Source organism: Talpa occidentalis, unplaced genomic scaffold, assembly GCF_014898055.3.
Source record: "Talpa occidentalis isolate TD23 unplaced genomic scaffold, MPIMG_talOcc4v2.1 talOcc4.10, whole genome shotgun sequence".
Taxonomy (NCBI): domain Eukaryota; kingdom Metazoa; phylum Chordata; class Mammalia; order Eulipotyphla; family Talpidae; genus Talpa; species Talpa occidentalis.
In genome coordinates, this window is record NW_023600993.1 from 5,373,807 (window position 1) to 5,396,435 (window position 22,629).

The window sequence follows — 22,629 nt, forward strand, 5'->3', positions numbered from 1 at the left end:
ACCGTGCAAGCAGGTGTGGAGGGTGAGACTCTGGGATCGCAAAATCCATTACAAAATCAGAACTTTGCCCCGTGGGTGACTGATCTTAGGCTGCTTTGAGGTCTGCACTGCAGCTACTTGTTCTCACGCAGCTCACTCCAGTCCCCCTCGCTTGCCCCCCATGGTGCATCTCACACATGTGCCTGACTTCACCCCTGATCTGGGCATCTTGGTCTTTCCTTCGAAGTTGCAGAGCTCACTGTGGGACTCGATCTGATTGTGGGATTTGCCGACTGCAGAAGCACTTGTAAAATGAATGCCACACAAATGCCCGCACAGCAGACAGTCTGTAGCGGGCGGTGCATACAGGAGCCATCAGGTGGCTGGATCCCCCAAAGCTGCCTCACAGCTGCAGCAGGGCACCTGCTAACAGGGCCTTTGCTCCCTAACAGTGTCCTGTCCCGCTCGGCTTCGGCATCCTTTCCCTGGAAGCTTTCCTCACCACCCAGGACTCTAACTGCTCTGACTCCTGGAACTTTCCATGTCAACCTGCATGTTGCACTTCACTGCTTGGGCCTGCTTAGCTCTCTCCCTTCCCCAGGAGCTGAGAGCTCTGCGTGGGCAGCAGCCATGCCTGTTTGGTACCCAGTAGGGTGCCTGGCATCAAGAATGCGCTCAGTAGATGCTTGGTGAAGGAACAACCCCTGGAAGCCCTCGGGCCATCTCCCTGGGAGGTTCTCTGACCTGTAAGATGGGCTGTGATTCCCACTCCACCTGGCTCCATCTCTCTGCTGGGGTCATGAGAGCTATCCGCACCGGTGGTCACACTTTTATCTTTGAGATGCACCCCTGCCCAACTCCTCGGTTTCTCTTCATCAGAAGGAGGTACGGTGTGGGGCTGAAGCCAACCCCTCCGCTACAGCCTCTGGGACGCTGACATCCTTGCCTGAACATGTGAGCCACCAACCTCTGACCGGATGGGATTAAAGGAGCCACGTGACCTTGGAGAAGTCACCTGACCTTTCTGGGCCTCATGTGCAAAGCAGCCTCATCAGGCTCGCAGGCTGCCATGAGGACCCGCTGAAAGCCCTGTGTGTGGGCTCCCAGGGAGGCCTCTGGCTGGAAGCAGATGCCCCTCTCTCACCTCTCCTACCTCCCGCTCATTCGTGGGTGTGGTGAACCTCATTTGCAGCCAGGTTACCCCTTTCTAGGTAATGGACACATTTGGAACGTGTGCTCCTTCCGCTCTATGTTGGAGCCCAGATGCCCGATGTACACGGAGGCAGGTCTTTGGGAGGTCGTGAGGGAGAAGCCCGCATGCATGGGGTTCGTGTTCTCATCAAAAGAGACACGGAGAGCTGATCTTGGCCACGCAAGTGCACACAAGAAGAAACTCTGCGAGCCAGCACTGTGACCATGGACTTTTAGCCCCCAGAGCCACGCAGGCAGTGACTTTCTGGGGCTTCGGCCTCCAGGCTTTGGTGTCTGCATCGCAGCTGGAGCAAAGGGAGATGCAGGTCCTGGCAGGACACAGGGTCAGTCCCAGGTCCAGAGACGAGCCCCTCACTAGGGGTGGCATGGCCAAGTGAGGCCACATCCCTGTTTTTCAAGCGTGGTCTGGCCATGTCCCTTTCCTCCCTGGGCCTCAGTTTCCCCCCGTGGTAGGTGAAGAGCTTGGACTAGTGTTCTCGGGATCCCTTCAGGCTCTGAGGAGTCAGGTCCTTCAGAATCCAGGAGAACATTCTGGCAGTATTGAATTTGTGCATTTTGGTTTCATCTTATTAGCATTTAAATGACTCTGTATTGTTACATTTCACTGACTCAAGAATAGGTTAGGGGCACCTTAATAAAAAGTCCTTGCCTGGAGGGTCGTCGGCAGAGGAAGGGGCCATGTGCTTTGGGGTTTTTTTTTGGAGTTAATTTAACATAGAAGGAATCTATCTTTCGAAGGAAGGATTAAAACACACACACACACACACACACACCCAAACCCCAAACCAACAGCTTTTCAAATCCTAACTGAAGGATGGTGGCTGGGACAATTGCAAATGAATAATGTGCTAAAAATAACTTTCAGATGCTGAATCCTTCTGTTTTAAGATGTGCTGAATTTAAATGCCACCTTAACATGTATTTTTAAAGATACCTATTCCTCTGCACCAATGGCAGGTGTGGGGACCAGGCCCACTAGGAGACCCCACTGGGAAACCTGGTGCTGTCACGTGTAGTTTCGTGGCTGGGCCCTCAGCCCCTCCCTCCCTGAGCCTCAGTCTCCTCCTCCCATACGGTGCCAACTGTATAGCCATCTCCGGGGTTTTTTGAGGACTAACAGAGAGAGCTGGGCCTGGTTCCTGACCTAGGGGAAGAACTTGTCCAGGGGTGCCTGTTCTTAGGATGCTGGTTCTGCTCACTCCCTGCCTGACTTGCCTGCTCAACCACACTATCCCCACATGGCTTTCTTTAACCCAAAGGGCTCTATATGCACAGGTCCTGGCACCACAGGGAAGGCTGGGAGGGTCCCAGCTTGTTGAATACAGCTTATAGCTTCTCTCCTCTCTGCTCGGGGCCCAACCAACTTTTCCTGAAGGGATGGGATATTTTTCTTTCTTCCAGAATGCAAATTCTGGCCTTTCTGAAGGTCTCTTTGTCCTAGAAGGGGGCCTCCTCCTTGGTGCTGACCCGGAGAAACTCAGGGTGAACTCAGCCAGCAGTCAGGGGCAGGGTACAAGTGCCACCCCTACCCCCCACCCCCGCAGGAGGCCCAGATCAGTGTAGGTGTGTCATGTGGCCAGACATCACAGTTTGGGGTTACACCTGAGCCAGGAGGAATGAGAAAAAGCCAGTGTTGGGGGGCAGGTAAGTGACTGTGGGTGTGTGTCTTTGTGATATGTTAGCAGGCGTGGGTGACCCTGAAGGACAAGATTTGCCGGGCAGGTCAGCTAGAGTACATGTGCATGAGTGTCTGTGCGTGTGAGCTAGCTGGCAGCACTGTGCCCACACCTGCTCTGAGTGTGTGGGCTCTGCGGGTGTGTGTGTGCACGTGTGCATCAAAGCTGACAATGACAATCTCAGCTTTGAATTCTCACAGTCAAGAAGAAAGAATGAGGGAAGAGGAAGAGAATTGAAAATGAATACCTCAGAAGCAAATTTAGTGCTATTTTTAGAAAACTCCTATCCTGTTAACCAGAAAAGGAAAATCTAAAAAAAAAAAAAATCTTGCAGAAACAGTCAAGCATCAGCTTTGAAGGCACAGATGGCAGAAGCAGGGCCAGGGGGTGGGCTGTTAGAGACCCAGGGCTTCTCATGTAGCTTCTCACCCTCCTGCCTGGCTCGAGGGAGGGTAGATCCAGCCCTCTGCCTACCAGCATCAGCTCCCATCATGGACCCCTGTTCTTCTCCAATATTAGAGAGTAGATCCCAACTGGCCGCATGGTAATAGTGACAATGCCCCCTGCATGCCATCGGGGTGGGCTCCTTCTCTCCCGCTCCCTGCTCTTTTCCCACAGATTGCAAGCAGAAGCCCAAAGTAAGGACAGCAAATGTGCTAAGCACCATCCTCATGTTTGCTATCTCATTTAACCCTGCACAGCAATCCTACCACACAGGTGCCGCCAGCACCCCTGTTTCACAAAGGAGAAAGCAGAGTTCAGGGACTGGCATGAGGTCTTTGGTTGGGAGTGGCAGAGCCAGCTCTCCCTCCCTCTCCCCCCACACATCCCTCTCTCTAGACCTTTTCTCAGGTTTGTATAGGGAGGCACAGGGTTCTGCCCTGGTCACACACAACACGTTATTGTCTGGGTGGTGAATTCCCAGGCTTCACCTCTGACCACCGCAAGCTGGGGCCCAGGGAGCTGTCTCTTGGGGATGAAGTGCTGACAGGTGGACGAAGGTCAGTGCAGGGGAGGGATTGGATGGCTGAGGTCAAGCAACCTGATAACCACAGGCCCCTCTCCCGCAGGCTCACCAGCAGAGGCTGGGAGGGAGCGCTGTCCACGTGGTCCTGGTGCTGACAGCCCCCGGGGAGAGCAAAGGAAACGCTCCTCTGGGAGCTGTCCCCAAGGCCTCGGTGCTGACTGAGGGTGTGGCGTGGGTTTGAAGGACAATGTGCTGAGGAGCTGTCCACACACATCGGTGCTGATACACTCCGAGGAGCTGTCCACGCACACCGGTGCTGATAGAGAGCAGAGGGTCATCAGCTCCCCAGGAGCTTTCCAGGACAGCAGTGCTGATGAGTGGAGTTCTGGACTAGGAACTTCCTGAGGAGCTGGGAGCGGAGGGGGTGCAGAAGACACCACCTTTTCCACTGGCGGTGTGAGCAGGCATGGGGAGCTGACCTCAGATCCTGGTGCTGATGCTCCAAGTTGGGTTCTCAGGCAATGGGATGCCTAGTGAGCAGGCCTGAGCCAACAAGGTGACACCAAGGAAAAGGTCACACTGGGTCACACTTGTGTGCAGACAGAGGACCCACCTCGGCCCATCAGCACCGCCTGTCACGGATGCCAGAAAGCCCATATCAGCCATCCATTCTTTTTCATCATGCGTGGTTCCTTTTTCTTTGGGTCCTGTTGGGACTCACACCCCCCATCCCCCGCCTTAAATGGCGGCATCTCTGTCTGAATGAGTTTATTAAATTCCTTCCTCCATGGAGTGGGGGAGGGAGATTCATTCACCAAGGTGCCAGGGAATGAGTGTAAGTTGGGAGATTTCTTTTGAATAACTGAGTGGGTCTTTGGGCCCCAGACCAGAGAAGCAGGAATCTGAGGCTTGAGGGACAGTCATTCTTTGTGGTCTGAGAATGCAGAAGGCAGGTAGTAGAACTATATGAGGAGGGGGGAGCAGAAGAGCAGGACTGCTGGATTCAAAAGTGGAAGGGAGTCGGAATAGTGCAGGCCCTGGCAGGAACTCGTGTGTGTGTGTGGGCTGGGGAGGGCGGTGTCTTTTATTTAGACTCTTTCTCAATACTTTGGCCAGTCTGCTCGGCTCACACAGAACTGCCCCTGGTTTGGTGTTTATGACCTGCTGCCTTCCTTCCTCCTAGCCCAGGTTATTGGCCTGGGGGACGCCAGAGGCAGTGTCAAGCACCACCATGGTTTCAGACTTGAGGGGGTAAATCAAAAGGCCAGAAGGCCAGGGGAGGAGCTGTGAGCAGGAACTGCCTCCCTCCATGCTCCCATTCCTCTCCTGGCAAAGCTGCTCTGGCTTCAGTGTGGGGACCCTGGAGCAGGGCTGCCCAAGTGCTGTTCCCGGATGGCCACCATGTTGGCCCCACTGGGGCTGGCTGAAATGAGACCCCAGCCCCTAACCTGCAGAGAGGTCTCTGGTGGTGGGGGCTGGGAATTTTAAACAAGTGGGACCAGGGTCCCAGAGTTTCGGGGCACGCCCTCTTTTGGCGTTACCCCTTCTGTAACCAGTGCTTCCCTGGATCTGGGTTTTAGAATCCTGTCCTGCCATGGTGGCCCAGCCTCTGGTTTAAAGTCACCTCCAGTTCCCTGTCTGTGCCCTTCCTGCTAGGCCAGGCCCTCGTTTGCTTCTGGGATTAACTCTTACTGGCTGACTCCTGGGCCTTTACGGTCTTCCAGCTCTGGCACACAGCTCATGGCCCCCCACTCTTTGTTCCACTCTCTGATGGCCTCTCTGATCATATCTGCCCCGGCGTCTTCATGGCTTCTCTGTTTGGGTCAATGGTATACTTTGCCTATGATCCTGCCCTTGATCTTCTCAATGCCTTGCCTTCCCTCTGGGCAGTGCCACCCACCCAGCATCAACTTTCATTCTGATATGGTGGTTTCCAAAATGACTATTGCACCCAGCTCTTGCTTGCAAGGTCTTGAGCTAACCTTCCTTGTGACTTCCAGATATCCCCTCTGAAGGCCCTTCAGGCTCTTAAACAGCCCCAAATTTCCGCATCTTTCCACGACCCCTGTGCCCCCTACGGCATCTAAGGCACCCTCCCTGCCCCCAGAGTAGGAATACAGGGTCATCCTAGACTGTTTTCTCCTTCATGGCCATCAGCTGCCCAGACCTGAGAAGCAGGCTCCCGACCTTAGCTCAGACTCTTCTGTTCCTAGTCTCCCACTGGCCCTCACCACCCCTTCTTCACTGTCCCCAAAGAGATGCTGAGGGTGACTCCAACTCCCACAGTCTCGCGGCTTCCATGTGTCAGGGTGTGTTCGGCTCTGAGTACACTTTATCCGACAGCAGCCCCGCGGGCCAGTGTTATCATACCTATTTTACAGGTGAGGAAACCCAGCTCAGCGGGCGAAATAACACCAGGGCCAAGATGATACAGTGAAGGAGCCGAGAGAAGTGCGACCCGTCTTACTGAAGCCACCACGTCACGCTGCCTCTCAGATTTGAGCATGCCCCCCCTAGGTGACGAACCCCAGCCAGCTCCCCAGTGCCTTCCTTTAAAAAGACACTCGTGACCAAGGCGTCCAGGATTCTGCCTGACCCCCGTCGAGCCAGCCTCCCCGGGCTCCAGGAGCAAGCGAACTCCTCGCATTTTCTGAAACACTAACGCACGCTCCTGCCTTGCCTCCCTTGCATGCGCTGTTCCCTCTATGTGAGATTGTCTACACCCACTTTTCCATTAATCAATACCTCCCTCTCCAAGGCCCAGCCCCGATGCCAAGTTCTCTTTAATTCCCCTGCTCCGAATGTCAACCTTCTCCCCACTGCCAGCCCACGGTGAGCGCCGCATTCCTCGAGCTTCAACCCCCACCTTCAGTCTCGGGTGGGTTCCACCAGCTCAGGTCTCCCCTGAGGCTGTGGATGCCCTGAAAGGGGAACCTTCTGAGCCCCCTCACAGGACAGGCCTCTGTCCCTGCTGGCCCCCCAGCTGAGTTTGGAAGGACACTGGGGGCCAAGAATCTCAGGGTGCAGCCTGTGCTGGTCAGCCAGATGGCAGGAAGAGCGATGCTAACGGCGCGCTGCAGCCTCGCAGGCATCAGAACAGTAAATCTGCACCTGAACCCGACGAGGGCTGCGCTGGCTGCTCCTGGCGGCCCGTTTCACAGAGGAACAGGTGGCGCCTTGGCCAGGGTAAGGAGGCGGCCCAGGGTCACAGAACTGTCGGATCTGGATCCAGGCAATCTGCTGTCAGAGGCCCTGCCTGCAATCCCCAGCCTAACTCCCTCCGCGGCCGCTCAGAAGCCCACACGTCGGTGGGTCAGGCACTGGACACGCTGAAGCTGGGGTCCAGTGGGAAGATATCCCAGCACCCCTGGACCGCACAGGTCAATCCTGGACCTCCTGCTCCCCCTGTGTCAGCTTCCACAAGCGCTTGTGGTCTGGCCAGAAGCATCTCTCATCCGCCTGCCTCTTCTCCACTCTCCACTCAAAGCTGGAGGTCAGGGCAGGACACTCAGAATCAGTCAGGAGGAAAGTCCAGGCTCGGAGCAGGGACAGGCGGGGAGCTGGGAGCAGGGGAGGCCCCCCGCCCCGCTGGTCCTCCGTGCCGGCCACGCCAGAGAGGCACCCGACAGGCAGTCTCGGACCCCAGATCCCAGAGCCCTGTGCGCCTGCAGAACCTCCCTGGCTCCCCGTCCAGCAGGCCCGCATGCGGCTCAGTGACCGCCCCAGCCGGCCGGCCCTGCGGCTCTCCCCCCGACTTGGCACGGCTGCCCCGGCCACTGCGGAGACGAGCAGAAAACGCCCGGCACCTTGAACAGATGGTGCCACTTCTAAAAATAATGCCGCACCACGCTCCCCGGCAGCCGAGTCCCGGCGACAGAAGGGGGTGTGGGTGGGGGTGGGGGCTGCTAGCTCCGCTCACCAGCCATCTGCACAGGGACAGATGCGAATGCAGCCTCCCGGGGGACGCAGGCCGAGGGGACCCCAGCCTTGCCGGAGCTGTGCAGAGCCACAGCCTGCGCCGAGGCCCCGAATGAAGCAAGCAAGGCCGCACGGGGGTGTACCGCCTGCTCCTCTCTCCCCCCAGCTTTGTGTCCCCAGGAGCCCCGCTTCCACCCTGGGCCAGGGCCAGGATCCCTCCCCGGCATGCCCTCCCCGCACCATCTCCCCTTGGGAATCTCCTCCCACAAACGGAAGCTTCTTCCCTGGAGAGAGTCTTAAAGCACTTTTCAGCGGACTCAAACTTAGTAGGGTCAGGACCCCCACGTCTGGGGTTCAGACCCCTCACTTGCCTGCCACTGAACGCCCAGGGGCCATGAGGGCAGTGCCCTGGCCCAGTCGCTGCACCTCCTTTTCAGCTCTTTGCAGGTCTCCGAGAAGGAGATCCCCACCCCCTCACAGGGTGGCTGGGAGGACAAGGGGCGTCTGAGCAGGCACAGGGCTCGGCCCCTAGCCAGGCGGGGAGACACACCCCATCTGGGTGACGGTGATCTCTAGACGTGGCCATCGAGGCCCAGAGGTAGAGCCGAGGTCACAGGCAGGTGCTGGCCGAAGGCCCCCAGAGCGCTCACCCTTCTGAACTACCCCTCAATTCTGGCGCTCCAGGGAGCTGAGCTGTCTTGACCCTTTGGCACCCGAGTTCCAGTCCTGTCTCTAATTCTGGGGGGCCCCGATGACCCCCTGAAGATACCCCCACTCCATTTCCTGCTACGATCCAGCCTGTCTCAGCTCTGTGGTCTGACACCTGCAGCTTCTCAAAGAGGTTCAAGTCCTCCCAGGAAGTTAAGGGGCTCAGAACCCAAAGGGCGTCCAAGGCCCCAGGAGACCCCAATCCTTGGACCCTGAAGATATCCATATCCAATGCGCCCCCAAAGAGTCCCAAACGTTCTGCTCCCTTCTGCTTTCACAGTCTGCGGCTCCTCTCCCCTTCCCCCTTCCTGGGCTGCTGGTGAGGTGCTGCAGCAGCAGGGGGTTAGGGCTCCGTCTGCTCCCCTCTTTCCCATGAGGCATGGCCTCAGTTCCCCCATCTCCTTTCTCCTGCTCTTCTCCAGTTACTTCTGCTCTTCCTTTCTCTCCAGGGTCCCGGATGGTTGTGTGGGGTGTGTTTCCCTGAAGATGAGGGGGACAGGGGTCCATGGGGATGAGGGACTGATGTCCCAATTCCAGGACTCACGCCACACAGCCTCTTGGGCCTCCTCTTAAGCCTCAGTGCGGCTTAATCCTGGGGAGTTCAGGTTTGGGGTTTCAGGTAGAATGTGGGTGCCAGTCATACACAATTCCAAGTTAAGGGATATTCCTCCAGGCCCCTGCCTCCCTCCCTCTGGGTCCTGAAGACCCCCAGCTTTGCAAGGCCTCATCAGAGCTCTCATGACACCTTGTCACCAGGGATTGCAGAGCCACACTGCCACCCCTCTCTCCAGCTCCAAGTTCAGGCCTGGCATGAATGGGTGCCAGGTCTGTGGGCTCGGGGTCTGCATCTCTTGTGGTTGATGCGGATGACATCAGGACTGCACCGGGCTGGCCCCTGACCGCAGCCTGTGCCGAATTGCGAGGGGACCCCAGCAAGTGCTTCCCCAGAGCAGAAACCACCAAATGGGCACAGCATTTGCCAAAGGCCAGGGGAGGCTCTGACTCCCCAAGTTCACTTGAATCCAGACACCAGCAGGGACTTCAGATGCCCATGCCCCTTCCCAGTGCCTGTGTACAACCTGCTTCTGCTTTCATGCCTCCCTTCATGGGGGGCTCACCCCCTCCTTGCTCAGTAATCTATGTCCACGCTGGTGGTTACAATGTTTTCTAGGCTGAGCTGAAACTTTCTTCTTGCTGAACAGTTTGATTGTTTTCTAACTCCCTGAGAATATGCCGACCCCTCTGCTCCACTGGAAGTTCACACCCACGTGTGTGCAGACATGTGCGTGTGCCAGGGCAGGACGCGTGCATGGCTGTGCAAGCAGGCACACGTGTACACACAAGTCTGCATGTCAGGGCAGGGGGAGCACATGTGTGGCTGCGTGGAGGTGTGAGGAAGTCAGGGGTTGGGGCAAAGAGTATCTACCTTGAAACTCTGTTTCCCAGCTTGGGAGGAGGGTTTGGCGTGAGAGGGAGCACCTGTGAAGGCTCCCCAACAGGAGGCCAACCTGCAGCAGGTGACTTCTTACTGTCTCTAGGGCCCTCTATGGGACAGCCTTCCATCGCCGAACCCCCAAACTGTGCTATCAGATGATGGGGGCTCTTAGGGAGCTTTGTATCAGCTTCATCCCGGACTGCGTGATGGCAACAACAAAATGGAATCTTCGGCCTCCAATTCTCAAGGAACCACTGGTTATTTCCAGGCTAGAAAGACTCAGGGGCCTGGTCTCTGAGTCCCCCAGAGACTGCAGCGTCCAGCTTCCCCAGGCTGCATCTCACTCATACCTGGCACAGCCCCCACTTTCTTCATTTTGCATGTGAGGAAACTGAGGTTCAGAAGGGGGGGAACTGGTAAAGGTCACATCAGGTCTGCATCCCAAGGCTATGTTCCTGGCCTTGGCAAGCAACCTAGCCCCAGACGGAGCTGGCACAAAGGGAGCTGCTGTGGGGGACACCAGTGGAGTGAAGTGGGGTTTTTTTAATGGGGGTGGGGGGCGAAGAAAGCCAGGGCTTCCCTGCTTCCCCTCCCCAGGGTGGAGGAACAGCACCCAGTGTCCAAGTAGGCTCGGGGCCACGAGGGGCCCCCAAGCTGTCACCAGCCTTAGCATCCACTAAGGAAGCTCCCAGTGGGACTCTCCTCCCCTCTGCTGCTGACAGGTGCGAGGCGGGGGCTTTGACCGACCTGGCAGGCAGGGTGTGAGGGGCGGGAAGCAGATGGCAGCCCCTTCCTGTGTTTGGAAGAAGTCAAGGGTGAAATCCTGGAGCCGGGAGCCTGGCCGCATCACCTGCTGTGAGAACCAGCCCCGGGGCCAGAGGGCTGGTGGCTGCCCAGCAGGAGCGAGGCCACCCACCCAGCCACTCCCGGACAGCAGACAGCGGCCACCTCTTAACAAGGACTGTTGCCAGAAGGGGGTCTTCGGCAGACCTCCTGTGTCTCGCCTGCGGCCCGGGGCAGAGGGAGCTGGGCGCAGTCTTTAAAGAGGAGGGGCGTGAGGTTCCAAGAGGACGAGCTATGTGCTTGACACAGGCCGCCTGGACGCGGTGCTGGGACGAGGGCAGGCGAGAAGGCACCTGGGGTGCAAGATGCAAGGACATGAGACTCGTGGGTCCCTGCATGTGCCCAGTCCCCGCCCGCCACTCCCCTCTGGCTGCTGGCCCAGTCCAGCCTGCCCCACCCCCACCCCAGACATAGGACAGAGGGAAAATGGAGAGATTTCTGTCCCTTTCGGTCACTCTGTGGACAACACAGCTGTAACAGAGTCTAAGGAAGACTCGGAATCTTACAGGACATTTAATGCCGATGTCTCAGCTTGCAGTCCTGGGCAGCAGAGGATTTCAGGGGAAACAGTCGTTTCTTTTCAGGGTAAACTTTTGCTGTGGGTCTGCGACACGGGGAGATGCAATGCAGAAGGGGGCAACGAGGACAGAGAGAAGCCTGGCATGATCGGGTGCTCAAAACCCCTGCCTTGCCCCCTCCCGCCGGGCACGCGCCTGCACAGCACAACACTTTAATAAAACCAGCCGTGACCAGCTAACACTTAGCGGCCTCTTCTACACCCCGAGCTCGGCGCTCAGCACTTTCTAGACGTCATCTCACTGGATCCACCATGGTCCAGCTGACCCATCACAACACAGAAGGCAGGTGATCTTGTTATCCCCACTTTGCAGACAAGAGAAATGAGGCAAAGAGAGGTCAAGTAACTGGCCGAGGTCATTCAGGCAGAACGCGACAGGGCTGGGAAGGACACTCAGTAAGACGCTCGCTGGGTGAGTGACTGACACGCGGCAGAGAGGGCGCAGGAGGGCAGCTAGTTACCGGGCTGGTGGGAATTGTGACTTGCAGGCCGGCGAAGCAGCCCGGGAGCTCCAGGAGGTGGTGGTGGGCCTGTGGGGAGCAGTGTGGGCAGAGCTCAGGCCTGCGGGCAAGCCTGTCACCCAGGAAGAGGGTGACAGTGACAGCCCCCATGTCAGTTAGCAGCGCAAAGGGCTCCAATTTCTCTCCCCGTGTGCCTGACCAGGCGTCCCAACTACAGAAATATCCCAGGCCAGTGGCCCCTTCGTGCTGGGAAAGTGGGCTGAGCCGTGGCCAGATGTGGGAGGTGAAAGCTGCGGAGGCCCCTCCCGGGCTGGTGCGGGCCAGGGTCCCAGGCTCAGTCCTCTTGCCCCTGGCCACTCAGCGACGGCCTTCGGGGAGGGGCTGCGGCAGGACACCCTGACACCCAAGCCTCCCGGGCTCACGCCTGGGTTGCTAGGCGACCACACAGCTCAGATTTCGGAGCCAAGGCAGGGACTGGTGAGGGTGTCAGTATATGATGATGGGGGGCCCGGCCCCCCAGGGAGCTGCCTGGTATGCACACATCTCTGGCCTGGGCAGGACCCCACGAGTCTGTGGTCAGATGGGGAGGCTGAGGTTGAGGGAAGGGGGTGCCTGAGGTGACTGATGAGCTAGTGATGAAGACGGGGGCACCTCTGCTGGGCACTGGAGTGGCCACGAAGGTGCAGCTGCCACCGCAGGGCACCAGCCCTGTGCCCACGCTGTGCCAGTGCTTCCTGACCCCGGCCCAGCTCATCCTCACCATGACACAGTGAGGTGTGGTTATTTCCACGCCCATTTTATAGAGGGGGAGAGATTGTGCAACCTACTCGAGAGCTTCCTTGGCAAGTGACAGAGGTCAGATGGGCCCAGGTTCCTGTGTCTCTGAAGTCTGCACTCCGACCCTGCACTGCCCCCAGGGTGAACAAGAGTCCAGCTGAGAGACTCTCCTGCCTGCAGGTGATTGTCCTCGGTCGCTCAGCCACCCCAGTGGGGAGGAGTGGAGGCTCCGTCTGCCTCCCCCTGAAGGGTGTGAGCTCAGAGGGTAAAGTGGGGGCCCAGGAGCCCGAGGCAGAGGGTGGGGTGCAGGATGTGAGCCCACATCTCTCTGGCTTCCAGGCGTGGGCCTGGCCCGCTGTTCTGAGGTCACTGCCCAGGCCTGGACAGTGGGAGCTGCGTCCCTCTTCCAGGCCTCCTGATGTTGGGGCCTTGTCCCCACTGGCCCCCGGCAGGTGAGATTTCTGGAGGACAGGACCCTACTCCCCAGTCTCCAAGAGCGCCAGCAGGCCATCGCATAGAGTGCTGACCTTTGATTTCAGGCCACTGGGTCTCTCAGTCACCCACATCCCCACCTCCCGCAACCTGAGCCTGGGCTGGACTGACATGCAGGTTGCCATGGTGACAGCACAGTGGCTACTGACCTGGGACACACTGGTGGCACAGGGGAGGGGCAGGCCTTGCCTCAGAGGCTGAGGACGGGCCCCGGGGCCTGGGATGGCGGCCGCTCTGTGGGCCGGGCTGGGCACAGCTGCACAGTAACACTGCTGGATGGACCCAAAGGCCCGACCCGCAGCCTGAGTTGGGAAGCCCAGGAGCTGCAGGGGGAGGGAGCAGCTGGGGCGCCTCCTCCGGGGGCCCAGCTCTGAGGGAGGGGTGAGGAAGGGGGTGGGGGGAAGGGGACCCCCCCAACAGTCTCCGCTGACCTCAACATCTGCCCCTCTGGCCTACCCTGCCTCATCCCTGTTCTAGGCCAGGCTAGGCCAGTGTGGGAGGCCGAAGGAGGTGGAGCCCAGGCCTAGAGTGTGTGTGTGTGTGTGTGTGTGTGTGTGTGTGTGTGCATGCACCCGAGTGCCTGCTGAGGCAGGGGTGAGGGGAAAGAGAAAGGGGAGAAAGAGAAGCCGTGAGGCAGAAAGGAACTTGAGAGGCTGGGGTGGGAGGGAAGGGAGGAGGGAGAAACAGGCAGACTTCAAAGGAGATAGAGTGAGACCCAGAGGGAGAGGGAGGAGGGATGGGCAGAGGGGAGCAAGGAGGGGAACAGAGAGGGTGGGGCGGAGGGAGAGCGCAGCAAAGAGCCAGAGGAGCAGAGGGCCAGGGTCAGACACAGAGACCAGAGGAGGAGCCCGGACAAGGGCAGGCTCTGGGCAGCTGGGGCGCCGGAGCCGTGCGTCATGCTGCTGACCCAGAAGCTGGTTCGGACGCGGTCTCGGGGCAGCTCAGGGGCATGAGGGTGGAGAGGCGAGGCCTGGGCCACGCTGGTGCCCACACTGACCGCCCAGTGCTGGGCCGGGGCCGGCGCTCTCGTAGGGCATCCCTCCTGCAGCGCTCTTGCCACCTGGAGGCGCAGGGCAGGGCAAGGACTGCGCCAAGGTCGCCGGAACCCGGCCAGGGAAGGCATGGCAGCCGCTCCGAGGCTTGCGGGGCTGTCCGCCCTCAGATCCGGGTTATTTTGGGAGCTGAACAGCCAGAACACACCCCCTCCTCCCTGTTCATGGGCCAGTGGCTGCTGACTCAAAATATTCTCTCAAGGAAACCGTCTCCCTGAAATCCAATGTCACTGCTCCTGTGAGGCCTTCCCTGACCCTCCCAGACGCGGCTCCCTGCTCGCAGGCCTGGCATGGGCCTCCAGGACTTTCCATGCCCCCCAGGGGGGGACTGGCTCCCTGGCGCCAAGTGTCATGTGTGACACACGGACTTATCAGGCAGTGTCCCTCATGGCCACCGAGCAGCCCGAGGCCCCTCGCTGGGCATGCACCGTCTCACCCAACGTCTCCGCAGCCCCCGCGGCATCACGGCAGGCCCCGCGCCACAAAGAGGAAACCGAGGCTCAGAGGGGCTAAGTGTTTTGCCCATGATCCGTGGGTGGCAAGTGGTTGAGCCATGGTCTGATCCCAGCAGTCTGATTTCAGACCCGCTCGCAGGTGGACAGGCGCCCCTGCTGGAGCCACCACTTCTGCTTCCCTGCTTTGCTCCAGAACCGGCGGCGGCTCCCCAGTGCTTCCGAGATGAATCTAAACATCTCACCTGGTGCTCGTCTTTCCCTCCAGTGGCCCTTCCATTGTCCTTCCGCCATCTCTCTCCCCCCTCTCCTGCTTCGAGGGCCCCCTTATGCTGTTCGCTGCTGTGTCCATGCACCAGTTATTCAGTGTGCACCTACTGTGTGCCAGGCACATTGCCCTTGCTCCTGCAGGGGAAGACATGGTAAAAGGTGCTCTGACAAGTTGAAGGCTTTGTACCAACTTGCAGGGGACCTGCTTTCTCCAGTGCACAGAGCTGGGCCAGGTTGTTCCGGACAGAGGGAAGCTTATGGGCACAGGCTGCAGGTGGGAAGGGGCCCGGAGGGTTTTCCATAATCCAGAGGGGACAGCGGAGCTAAGGCTTGTGAAGGAGGAAGATGAGCGTCTCCCTCTGCAAGGCCTTGAAACCATGGTGAGGAATTTAGATTTTATTCTAGATGCCTCTGAACAGTTGTAGGTGGCAGATTTATACAAAGTTGTCTTACAGATCCGCCATCCACTGGAGACGGGCTGTCGGGATGAGCCGGACAGCAGGGGCATGAGGCGGTGCCTGTGTCATGCAGGCGAGTGGGGACGGGGTGGCAGTGGCGTTGAAGAGCCGTGGGCAGGAGGGTGAGCTGGGGAGAGGGAGGAGGAGGAGCCTGGCTGAGAAAGGCTCTGCCTTCAGCAAGAGGGTGGATGGCTGGTGGTGCCAGTTGCTGGGATAGAAAGTCCTGGAAGGAACGGGTTGGGGGGTGGGCATGATCTAGAATCCTCTTTTGGACTTGTTAACTTTGAGATGCTAGTGAGACATCCAAGTAGAGATGCCAACTGGCCAGTTGGATAACGAATTGGGAGCGCAGAAGAGAGGCTCCGGCTGAAGATATAAATAAGGGAATCAGCAGCTTAAATAGAGACGGGTATTTAAAGCCAGGGGACCGGGTGAGCTCATCCCGGGTGAAGTGAGAGAAGGGAGCGGCTCCGAGGTGAGCCCCAGTATTTAGAGGTCGAGTGGAGGAGACACACACCGGGCAGGAGGACCTGATTATATCACTTTCCTGTTGCAAAGTCGTCAGTGGCTCCCTAGCGCCCTCAGAACAAGGTTCAACAGACCTAGCTTGACACGCAGGTTCTGCCTACTTCTCCTGTCCCGGGTGCTCCAGATCCTTCCTACCCATTGTGATGAACACCTTGGGAGATCCCACACCTCCGGGCTTCTTCCGGGCGCTTCTCCCTGCCTGGATTGACTTCCTGTGGGCAAAGGCTACTTCTAGCTCTTACTTCCTAAAGGAGCAGAGGCCTGTGACGCTTCCTCTAACCTCCTGGGCAGACATGACAACCCCTGCCTCTTTCTACAGCTTTCTGGACACACCACATATTGCAGTTCTCGTGGGAGCTCCTTGCCATGGTGGTGGGGAGCCCTGGGCCAGCAGTGTGCTGGGCCCAGCGCCCCCCTCCCCGCCCCTGACCCACGGTGAACTCTCACACCTGGCGCCCATCCCATGTCAGCTGCCAGAATGCCAAGTCCCACTGGAGCTGGGTGAGCCCAGAATGAGGGCATCACCTCTCCAGTGTGAGCCTGGACACCGCTCAGGACAGACGCGACCGAGGAGGGGAGGTTAACAGAGGGAAGAGAATGAAGGGGCCTCGCTGAGCATTTGTCACGCAGAGGGAAGTGAAGACAGAAAGGACAAAAGCATGGAAAAGAGGGATCAGGTGCCTCCTCCTGTCCAGCTTGCCACGGGAGAGGCTGCCACGGAGGAGATGGACAGGGGCGCTGGGAGCAAGCGACGGGGCCTGGAGGGGGTCATTTTAAAGCTCCTGCACCCACACTTTTATTCTGTCTGTGTTGTGCCATCACCAGCAGGCGCCCACAGAAGCTTCTCTGTCTAGGCAGGGGGTAGGGGTTTGGGAAGCAAGTTGCTGTTCACTGAGCACCGAGTAGGTGAGGAGCCCATGCTTCGGGTCAAGGGCACAGGCGGGGGTCAGGGTACCTGGTCTCCTCTGCCAAGATGATTTAGACAAAAGCTGCCCTCCCCAGCACTGACTGTACTCCCTCATCCCACTTGGACGAGGCAAGCCTGGGAATTCCCAGCTCATAGGCAGTTGCACCCTTTGGCACCAGGAAGAGAGCGTGGGTCAAGCCACTGAGCCTCAGCTTTCCCATCTGTAAAATGGGCACAATCACATCTCCACCAGAAGATAACTAGGGTGAGGCAGGAAGGCACTGGGGGTGATCTTGACTCACTACAGGGAGTACCAGATCATGCTGTGTTTTGCAGAGGTCCATGGGGGTGGGGGCTGCAGAAGGGATGTCAGTGAACCAGCTGAGATTCTTTGTAAACCTTTGCGTAAAGTGAGGTTTTCTGGGGTTTTGATCAGCTTCTCAAAAGAGCCCCTGATCCCTTTGACAGAATCACTGTCTAGGAGGACCCTGCCTGCTCTCTGCTTTCCGATGAAAGTTGTGTAGAAACAACACCACGGCATGGAGCCTGGACACCAAGCTGCCTGGGGATGGTTAGAGAATGAGGTTTGAGCCTAAGACCTACACCACTTTCCAAGGTGTGCCGGGAGACCCTCAGCAAGGCCAGGCCACTGCAAAGTCACCTCTCATCACAAGGCTTCCCACCAGCCCATGGCTGGGGATTCAGAAGAAACCAAGTCCCCTCCAAACCAACATGGTGGAGGAGGAACTCTGGTGCTTTGTTCTCAGCAAAATGCAAAGGCCTCTAAACAGCAAGTTCCTATAATCATGATGATCACATTCTAGTTTAGAGGAAATTCACCTGACTCCCCCATATTTCCCAGGCTGGGAGTGAAGGCAACAAAGCTGGGCCAAGAGCTGTTAGCGCAAACACTGCCCAAGCGTTACCAGAAAAGTAGAGGATGGTCCGAGCTGTGTCCCAGCCAGAGCTGCCAGGAGTGTCATGTGTACTCACCACCCCACCTGCACTCATCTGGACACCCAGAGGCCAGACCCACTACAGACGTGGCCCAAAGTCACCGAGTCTATTCTGGTGGGTCATGAGGTGGGTGGCCCCATCGTGGGCCCAGAGTCAGACGGTGGTTTGAAATATCAGCTGAACAGCAGGAGCCTCACATGTGGTTCCTGGGGCATCATCAGTTTTCTACCTGGCCTCTCTACCTGGATGTCCCCACACCTCAAACACAATAGAGCTCAAGTCCAACTTGTCTGTTTTTTCCTTTTATGATCACTATTTTTTGTGTTTTTCTGAAAAATCATTGCACTATTCTACTTTTGGATTCGACTACTCCAGGGACCGCCTCTACATGGGATCATTTAATATTTGTCCTCTTGTGACTGGCTTATTTAGTTAGCACAAGAAAATTCATCAGAATTTTCTTCCTTTTTAAGGCCGAGTAATATTCCATTTTATGGACAGACCACATTTTGTTTACCTCTTCCATCAGTGGATACTGGGATTGCTACTACATTTTGTGTATTGTGAATAATGTTGCTATGGACACGGGTGTACAAATATCTGTTTGAGTCCCTGTTTTCAATTCTTTTGGGTATATTCCCAGAAATGGAACTTCTGGATCATATGGTAATGTCATGTGATTTTTTTTTAAGGAATCATCATATATTTTCCCAGAGCAGCTGCACCATTTTATGTCCCTACCAACAGAGCACTAGAGTCTCAATTTCTCTACATCTCAATTTGCCAACACTTGCTATTTTCTGGGGTTTTTTTGTTTTATTTTTTTTAAATAATAGCCATCCCAATGGGCATAGAATCTCAGTGTGGCTTGGATTTGCATTTTCCTAGTGATTAGTGATATTGTATAACTTTTCATGTGCTTATTGATCATTTATATATTTTCTTCGAAGAAATGTCTGTTCAAGTTCTTTACTTGCTATTGAATTTTTTTGGTTGAATTATAGGATTTCTTTATATAGTCTGGATATCAACTCCTTATTAGATAAATGATTCGCAAGTGTTTTCTCCCCTTCTTTGGGTTGTCTTTTCTTTCTAACGGCAGTAGCTTGGATGCACTAAAGTCTCCAAGTTTGATGATGACAAATATATGTGTGTATATGTACTTTCTTTTGTTACCTGTGCTTTTGGTGTCACATCTAGGAAATCATTGTCAAATCCAGTATCAATAAGTTTTCTTCTACCTCAATTTGACTTGTGTGTGATGTGAGGTAGGGATTCAAACATGACATATCTGAAATCCACCCCTTAATCTCCTGCAGCCCTCCTTGCTTTCCCCTGGGGCTTGCTGTTGCCATGACAGATCTTATCCTCTCTCTAAGTGGGCATCTCAGACATCAAGAGTCACCCCATCACTGTCCTCTCCACCATCAAAGTCCTGTTGATTTTACTTCTTCCAACATTTCCTTGGAACTGCACGTTTCCCCATGCCTCCTCAGCCCTTATCCTCATCCAAACTTTCTCCCATCTCTTGCTGTATGACCAGAGGGGCCTCTGAGCTGGCCTCCTTGCTGCCCTCAGAAAAAGCAACTCCAATCATACCTCTCTGCTCATCTTGCTCTTAGGACAAAGACAAAACTCCTTAACATGATTCTCAAAGTCCTGAGCCTCCTGCCCCAGTGCTGCTAGTCCCCTCCCACACTCCCCTGCCCCCCGCTCTACCACACTTCTCATATCCCCTTAAGGCCTTCGTTCTAGTTCCTCTGCCTAGAATGCCAATGCTCTTTCTTCCCCCATCACATCTAGTAAACGCCTACTCATTCTCCAACTTCTGGCTTAATCACACCTCCTCAGGGAGCCCTCCCTGATTCACCTACACATCCTCTGTGGTCACACTCCTCAGGGTTGTATATGACACACGTCCACATGACTTTTGCATTAATATTCAACACTGGACCACTGAGGGCAGGGCCTGATTTTATTCTGAGGACCTAGTGTCTAGCACAAGGGGGTGGGGGGTGATGCTCGCTTTCTGTTAATTTCAGATTTTCTAGAAACTTATTAAATGCAAATGCCATGCAAGTCCCTCCTCAGCCCGAGTTTCCTCCTCTGTGCAGAGGGGACACCAACACCCGCCTTCAGCACTGTCGCACCAGAGGAGCTGACGTGTGTGGAAGAGCGGAGCCCAGTAGAACCCACAGAGGACCTTGAACCCAGCCATGCGCCCCAGTTCTGCCAAACTCCCTGACTTTTCTGTGTCTTAATCTTCTTAGCTGCCAGATGTGTGGACACATTCTAGAGGGGTGCATGGAAACCAAGCACCTTCTACAGCACCCTGCCTTTGTGCACTGCTTGGGGTGCATGCCCAGAAGGCTTGACTTAGCTACACCTGGATCTGCCAAGCTGAAGCCTGGTGAGAGCAGCAACCTTAGAGAAATGCTCAGGCCTCATCGGCTTGGACATCCTCACCGGACAGGCCCAAGACCCAGCAGTCTCAGGTCACAGTGGATGGCTCACAGAAAGCCCACGGTCTCCTAGAGCCTGGCCTTCCCTGCACGTCAAGGCAAGTCTTCCCTGCACGTCAAGGCAAGTCTTCCCTGCATGTCACTCCACCAGCCTCTCCTGGTGGGCAGGGAAGACCCCTCAGCATCCCTTTCGGCATCAAGCGACGGTCACCACCCCGGGAATCTCTGGGATACAGTCTGGAGCCGACTTTCTTCTCAGGGGACCTTGACCCACCCAGCCCAGGACTGGAGGAAAGGGAACAACCGGGCTGATGGGGAGTTCCCCAATTCTGGCCTTCCACATGTGCCAGTGGGCTCCCTGCCCTCGCAGCCCTCCTGCCCTTAAAGCGCAGGCCATCCAGACCCTACCTGCTTGCAGGTGACTGGAGGCAGGCCCTGGGCTGTGGCACGCAGCTTTATGTACCACACGCTTGCAGCAGCCTGGGAGGGGGCTCTGCCAGCCCCGTCTCACAGATGAGGGGGCTGAGGCTGTGGCCTGCACAGCGAGGGAGCGGCCAGGCTCCAGAAGTCAAGCCCTTCACCGCTCTGCAGCGTGCCCCGTTACTGCCCTCTCTGCTCACACCCACAACCTCTGCAGCTGGGCTGAGCGGAGCCCACCCCCACCGCGCCCATTGACGGCGAGACCTGGGCCAGGACAGCGCGTTTCTGGAGCGGTCAATGAGGGGAGAGGCAGAAGGCGCAGCTCAGGGGCTGGAACCCACAGGGGCACTGCTGCCCCCGGGCAGGGTGTCCTCAGGGGCGCTCCGTGAAGGGTCTACCTGCCCCAGGGGTCCCTGAGGCCTCATCAATCAGCTTTCTTCCCACCTGGCCCTCAGCCCTGGCCTGGGCTCAGGAAGACTGCACCCCGCCCACCCGTGGGGGCCTGGAGCCAAACACCCTCCCTGCCCAGGTAAGGAAAAGTTACCCTGCTGAGCGCACCTGGCCTTCAGGGCCCTGGCCTCCCCAGGCCAACCAACCTCCCCTGCAGGCCTCTTGTAGGCCCACATCCTAGATGAGGAGACAGAGGCCCAGAGAGGTGGCACCACGTGCCCAAGGCGACACAGCGCGCGGACGGACTCGGCCTTGCCCGAGTGCACCAGTTATCTATTCTACCTTGTCTTCCAGGGATGGCGGCGGCGATCAAAGTCACTGCTGCGCATGCAGCCCGGCGCGTCACATGTGGTTTCTCCTGTCAAATCGTGCCGTAGGGAGGCGTGCTTGTCTCCATTTCACAGAGGAGGCCGCGAAGGGCACAGGAGCAAAGGGAAGGGCCGAGGTCACACAGCACCTGCCTTACCCTCCAACCCCCTCACCTCTGTACCCTCTGAACAACCCCCCAATCCGGATTAAGCAGAGCCCATGTGCAAGGCCCCGCCCACCTTGCAACACCTCCCCAGGCACCCACACAGGAGGGAGCCCTGGGTTCCGGTGTCGCCCTGGCTCCAGGCCCAGAGCAGCTGGAATCCCTTCCTGAGAGGCTGCCCGGATTCCAAACCAGGATCCCCTGGGTCCGATTAGTGATCTCCTTGGGAGCCTCTCGCTGGGGAATTCTGTGCAGGGTCACTCTGGGATCCCAGCTGCTCTGTGCCCTGCCTGGCCACCAAAGAGCTGTTTTTCATAACAAAGCAGGGCGGGAGAAGGGCCAGGGGAGGTTTTAATAATTCCATTGTTGGAAATTTCCATGGCGGTGGAAAGGACCTGCTGGCTGGCCTCCAAGCGCCTCCCTGAACAAACTTCCCCAAGAAATTGCTGGGCTCGGCCACCAGCCGGGCAGATGCTGAGCTGCCCACAGAGGGCTTTCGGCCAGTGGGGTTCCTGCACAGAGCTAGGCGCCCACAGGTCCGGGGGTCCAGGGGAGTGAGGGCCCCTTTCTCTTCCGGAGGGGGGAGTATGAGGAAAAAAAGAAGGTGCTTCCCCAGGGGTAAGTCACCAGCCCAGAGTTCATTTCTCTGCCACTGGCTTGCTGTGTGACCTTGAGCAGTTACTAGACCTCTCTGAGCTGGTCTCCTCCCTGGTGAAAGGTTTAAGGTTGGGAGCACTGGTGACAAGTTTTGGCTCTGACTTTGCGTCTCCTGAGTTCTGGGGACTGAGGCAGGAAGGGTGCAGAGAAACTGAGTCCTTGGGAACTCGGTAGGTATCTCAAGGGACCAGGAGCTTCCCAGGACGGGAGAACAGGACCCGAGCCCCTGGCGGGCCCTTGAGGGTGCTAGCTGGGGGTAAACAGGCAGCCCCCTCGCTGTCTGGCTGTTACCTGCTTTTCCCAAGGGCACGAGCTGCCTGTCCACGAGTGGAAGGGGCAGGGTGAGGGCCTGTACAAGGGTGAGGATCCCGGGGACACCCTTAGCATCTCCCCTCTTCACCCCTGCAGCCATCCCACCACCACCGACTCTGAGGGCCTGAGGGGCATTCTGAGCTCCCCAACACCCAGGCCCCCTTGCCTTGGTAACTTCCTCACACCT

The 22,629-nt window shown here is 57.2% G+C and overlaps 1 protein-coding gene across 5 annotated transcripts in view; it reads right to left on the minus strand.

Moving 5' to 3' along the window:
• The window catches only part of ATP2B2 (ATPase plasma membrane Ca2+ transporting 2), a 133,840-nt gene that overhangs the window by 94,262 nt on the left and 16,949 nt on the right, over positions 1 to 22,629 (minus strand). The gene's annotated exons all lie outside the window — the stretch shown is intronic.